Source organism: Pseudophryne corroboree, chromosome 6 (assembly GCF_028390025.1).
Source record: "Pseudophryne corroboree isolate aPseCor3 chromosome 6, aPseCor3.hap2, whole genome shotgun sequence".
Lineage (NCBI taxonomy): Eukaryota > Metazoa > Chordata > Amphibia > Anura > Myobatrachidae > Pseudophryne > Pseudophryne corroboree.
Genome location: NC_086449.1, coordinates 75,619,045 through 75,625,021, shown reverse-complemented (window position 1 = coordinate 75,625,021; position 5,977 = coordinate 75,619,045).

Sequence of the window (5,977 nt, the reverse complement as noted above, 5' to 3'; positions counted from 1 at the left end):
CAAGTTTACGCTTCTCCTCCGACAATTTTATTTTAGGTTTTGGAGTCCTTTTTTTACTGATATTTGGTGTTTTGGATTTGACATGCTCTGTACTATGACATTGGGCATCGGCCTTGGCAGACAACGTTGCTGGCATTTCATCGTCTCGGCCATGACTAGTGGCAGCAGCTTCAGCACGAGGTGGAAGTGGATCTTGATCTTTCCCTAATTTTGGAACCTCAACATTTTTGTTCTCCATATTTTAATAGGCACAACTAAAAGGCACCTCAGGTAAACAATGGAGATGGATGGATACTAGTATACAATTATGGATGGACTGCCGAGTGCCGACACAGAGGTAGCTACAGCCGTGGACTACCGTACTGTGTCTGCTGCTAATATAGACTGGTTGATAATGAGATGTAGTATGTATAAAGAAGAAAGAAAAAAAAAACCACGGGTAGGTGGTATACAATTATGGATGGACTGCAGAGTGCCGACACAGAGGTAGCTACAGCCGTGAACTACCGTACTGTGTCTGCTGCTAATATAGACTGGTTGATAATGAGATGTAGTATGTATAAAGAAGAAAGAAAAAAAAAACCACGGGTAGGTGGTATACAATTATGGATGGACTGCCGAGTGCCGACACAGAGGTAGCTACAGCCGTGAACTACCGTACTGTGTCTGCTGCTAATATAGACTGGTTGATAATGAGATGTAGTATGTATAAAGAAGAAAGAAAAAAAAAACCACGGGTAGGTGGTATACAATTATGGATGGACTGCCGAGTGCCGACACAGAGGTAGCTACAGCCGTGGACTACCGTACTGTACTGTGTCTGCTGCTAATATAGACTGGATGATAATGAGATGTAGTATGTATAAAGAAGAAAGAAAAAAAAAACCACGGGTAGGTGGTATACAATTATGGATGGACTGCCGAGTGCCGACACAGAGGTAGCTACAGCCGTGGACTACCGTACTGTACTGTGTCTGCTGCTAATATAGACTGGTTGATAATGAGATGTAGTATGTATAAAGAAGAAAGAAAAAAAAAACCACGGGTAGGTGGTATACAATTATGGATGGACTGCCGAGTGCCGACACAGAGGTAGCTACAGCCGTGGACTACCGTACTGTACTGTGTCTGCTGCTAATATAGACTGGTTGATAATGAGATGTAGTATGTATAAAGAAGAAAAAAAAAACCCACGGGTAGGTGGTATACAATTATGGATGGACTGCCGAGTGCCGACACAGAGGTAGCTACAGCCATGGACTACCGTACTGTACTGTGTCTGCTGCTAATATAGACTGGTTGATAATGAGATGTAGTATGTATAAAGAAGAAAGAAAAAAAAAACCACGGGTAGGTGGTATACAATTATGGATGGACTGCCGAGTGCCGACACAGAGATAGCTACAGCCGTGGACTACCGTACTGTACTGTGTCTGCTGCTAATATAGACTGGATGATAATGAGATGTAGTATGTATAAAGAAGAAAGAAATAAAAAACCACGGGTAGGTGGTATACAATTATGGATGGACTGCCGAGTGCCGACACAGAGGTAGCTACAGCCGTGGACTACCGTACTGTACTGTGTCTGCTGCTAATATAGACTGGTTGATAATGAGATGTAGTATGTATAAAGAAGAAAGAAAAAAAAACCACGGGTAGGTGGTATACAATTATGGATGGACTGCCGAGTGCCGACACAGAGGTAGCTACAGCCGTGGACTACCGTACTGTACTGTGTCTGCTGCTAATATAGACTGGTTGATAATGAGATGTAGTATGTATAAAGAAGAAAGAAAAAAAAACCACGGGTAGGTGGTATACAATTATGGATGGACTGCCGAGTGCCGACACAGAGGTAGCTACAGCCGTGAACTACCGTACTGTGTCTGCTGCTAATATAGACTGGTTGATAATGAGATGTAGTATGTATAAAGAAGAAAGAAAAAAAAAAACACGGGTAGGTGGTATACAATTATGGATGGACTGCCGAGTGCCGACACAGAGGTAGCTACAGCCGTGGACTACCGTACTGTATTGTGTCTGCTGCTAATATAGACTGGATGATAATGAGATGTAGTATGTATAAAGAAGAAAGAAAAAAAAAACCACGGGTAGGTGGTATACAATTATGGATGGACTGCCGAGTGCCGACACAGAGGTAGCTACAGCCGTGGACTACCGTACTGTACTGTGTCTGCTGCTAATATAGACTGGTTGATAATGAGATGTAGTATGTATAAAGAAGAAAGAAAAAAAAACCACGGGTAGGTGGTATACAATTATGGATGGACTGCCGAGTGCCGACACAGAGGTAGCTACAGCCGTGGACTACCGTACTGTACTGTGTCTGCTGCTAATATAGACTGGTTGATAATGAGATGTAGTATGTATAAAGAAGAAAAAAAAAACCCACGGGTAGGTGGTATACAATTATGGATGGACTGCCGAGTGCCGACACAGAGGTAGCTACAGCCATGGACTACCGTACTGTACTGTGTCTGCTGCTAATATAGACTGGTTGATAATGAGATGTAGTATGTATAAAGAAGAAAGAAAAAAAAAACCACGGGTAGGTGGTATACAATTATGGATGGACTGCCGAGTGCCGACACAGAGATAGCTACAGCCGTGGACTACCGTACTGTACTGTGTCTGCTGCTAATATAGACTGGATGATAATGAGATGTAGTATGTATAAAGAAGAAAGAAAAAAAAAACCACGGGTAGGTGGTATACAATTATGGATGGACTGCCGAGTGCCGACACAGAGGTAGCTACAGCCGTGGACTACCGTACTGTACTGTGTCTGCTGCTAATATAGACTGGTTGATAATGAGATGTAGTATGTATAAAGAAGAAAGAAAAAAAAACCACGGGTAGGTGGTATACAATTATGGATGGACTGCCGAGTGCCGACACAGAGGTAGCTACAGCCGTGGACTACCGTACTGTACTGTGTCTGCTGCTAATATAGACTGGTTGATAATGAGATGTAGTATGTATAAAGAAGAAAGAAAAAAAAAACCACGGGTAGGTGGTATACAATTATGGATGGACTGCCGAGTGCCGACACAGAGGTAGCTACAGCCGTGAACTACCGTACTGTGTCTGCTGCTAATATAGACTGGTTGATAATGAGATGTAGTATGTATAAAGAAGAAAGAAAAAAAAACCACGGGTAGGTGGTATACAATTATGGATGGACTGCCGAGTGCCGACACAGAGGTAGCTACAGCCGTGGACTACCGTACTGTACTGTGTCTGCTGCTAATATAGACTGGATGATAATGAGATGTAGTATGTATAAAGAAGAAAGAAAAAAAAACCACGGGTAGGTGGTATACAATTATGGATGGACTGCCGAGTGCCGACACAGAGGTAGCTACAGCCGTGGACTACCGTACTGTACTGTGTCTGCTGCTAATATAGACTGGTTGATAATGAGATGTAGTATGTATAAAGAAGAAAGAAAAAAAAAACCACGGGTAGGTGGTATACAATTATGGATGGACTGCCGAGTGCCGACACAGAGGTAGCTACAGCCGTGGACTACCGTACTGTACTGTGTCTGCTGCTAATATAGACTGGTTGATAATGAGATGTAGTATGTATAAAGAAGAAAGAAAAAAAAACCACGGGTAGGTGGTATACAATTATGGATGGACTGCTGAGTGCCGACACAGAGGTAGCTACAGCCGTGAACTACCGTACTGTGTCTGCTGCTAATATAGACTGGTTGATAATGAGATGTAGTATGTATAAAGAAGAAAGAAAAAAAAACCACGGGTAGGTGGTATACAATTATGGATGGACTGCCAAGTGTCAACACAGAGGTAGCTACAGCCGTGGACTACCGTACTGTACTGTGTCTGCTGCTAATATAGACTGGTTGATAATGAGATGTAGTATGTATAAAGAAGAAAGAAAAAAAAAACCACGGGTAGGTGGTATACAATTATGGATGGACTGCCGAGTGCCGACACAGAGGTAGCTACAGCCGTGGACTACCGTACTGTACTGTGTCTGCTGCTAATATAGACTGGTTGATTATGAGATGTAGTATGTATAAAGAAGAAAGAAAAAAAAACCACGGGTAGGTGGTATACAATTTTGGATGGACTGCCGAGTGCCGACACAGAGGTAGCTACAGCCGTGAACTACCGTACTGTGTCTGCTGCTAGTATAGACTGGATGATAAATAATGATATAAAAAATATATATATATCACTACTGCAGCCGGACAGGTATATATTATATAATGACGGACCTGCTGGACACTGTCTGTCAGCAGAATGAGTTTTTTTAGAATAAAAAAACACCACACAAGTCACACGACGAGTGTTTAACTTTTTCAGGCAGACAATCACAATATACTGGTGGTCAGTGTGGTCAGGTCACTGGTCAGTCACACTGGCAGTGGCACTCTGGCAGCAAAAGTGTGCACTGTTTAATATGTACTCCTGGCTCCTGCTATAACCTATAACTGCTCCCCAGTCTCCCCCACAATTAAGCTGTGTGAGCACAGTCAGATATTATACATAGATGATGCAGCACACTGGGCTGAGCACAGATATGGTATGTGACTGAGTCACTGTGTATCGTTTTTTTCAGGCAGAGAACGGATTATATTAAATAATAATAAAACTGCACTGGTGGTCTCACTGGTCAGTCACTAATATAACTAACTAACTACTATCAGCAAAATTCTGCACTCTCTGAGTACTCCTCCTAAGCTCCAGTAAATGAAGTGTCTCACTCTCACTCTCCTATCTATTTCTAAACGGAGAGGACGCCAGCCACGTCCTCTCCCTATCAATCTCAATGCACGTGTGAAAATGGCGGCGACGCGCGGCTCCTTATATAGAATCCGAGTCTCGCGATAGAATCCGAGCCTCGCGAGAATCCGACAGCGTGATGATGACGTTCGGGCGCGCTCGGGTTAACCGAGCAAGGCGGGAAGATCCGAGTCGCTCGGACCCGTGTAAAAAAACATGAAGTTCGGGCGGGTTCGGATTCAGAGGAACCGAACCCGCTCATCTCTAGGAGGAACCCAGGGCCAACCGCACCAGCATTTGGTCTCTCAAGGGGTCTGAGGATCTCATCTCGGTACCTAATGGCAGTCAGGCTACCTCTGGCGAGCACATGGAGGGCTGTGCGTCCCCCCAAAGAAATTCCACCCCACACCATTACTGACCCACTGCCAAACAGGTCATGCTGGAGGATGTTGCAGGCAGTAGAACGTTCTCCTTGGCGTCTCCAGACTCTGTCACGTCTGTCACATGTGCTCAGTGAGAACCTGCTTTCATCTGTGAAGAGCACAGGGCGCCAGTGGCAAATTTGCCAATCTTGGTGTTCTCTGGCAAATGCCAAACGTCCTGCACGGTGTTGGGCTGTAAGCACAACCCCCACCTGTTGACGTCGGGCCCTCATACCACCCTCATGGAGTCTGTTTCTGATCGTTTGAGTAGACACATGCACATTTGTGGCTTGCTGGAGGTCATTTTGCAGGGCTCTGGCAGTGCTCATCCTGTTCCTCTTTGCACAAAGGCGGAGGTAGCGGTCCTGCTGCTGGGTTGTTGCCCTTCTACGGCCTCCTCCACGTCTCCTGATGTACTGGCCTGTCTCCTGGTAGCGCCTCCATGCTATGGACACTACGCCGACAGACACAGCAAACCTTCTTGCCACAGCTCGCATTGATGTGCCATCCTGGATGAGCTGCACTACCTGAGCCACTTGTGTGGGTTGTAGACTCCGTCTCATGCTACCACTAGAGTGAAAGCACCGCCAGCTTTCAAAAGTGACCAAAACATCAGCCAGAAAGCATAGGAGCTGAGAAGTGGTCTGTGGTCACCACCTGCAGAACAACTCCTTTCTTGGGGGTGTCTTGCTAATTGCCTATAATTTCCACCTGTTGTCTATTCTATTTGCACAACAGCATGTGAAATTGATTGTCAATCAGTGTTGCTTCCTAAGTG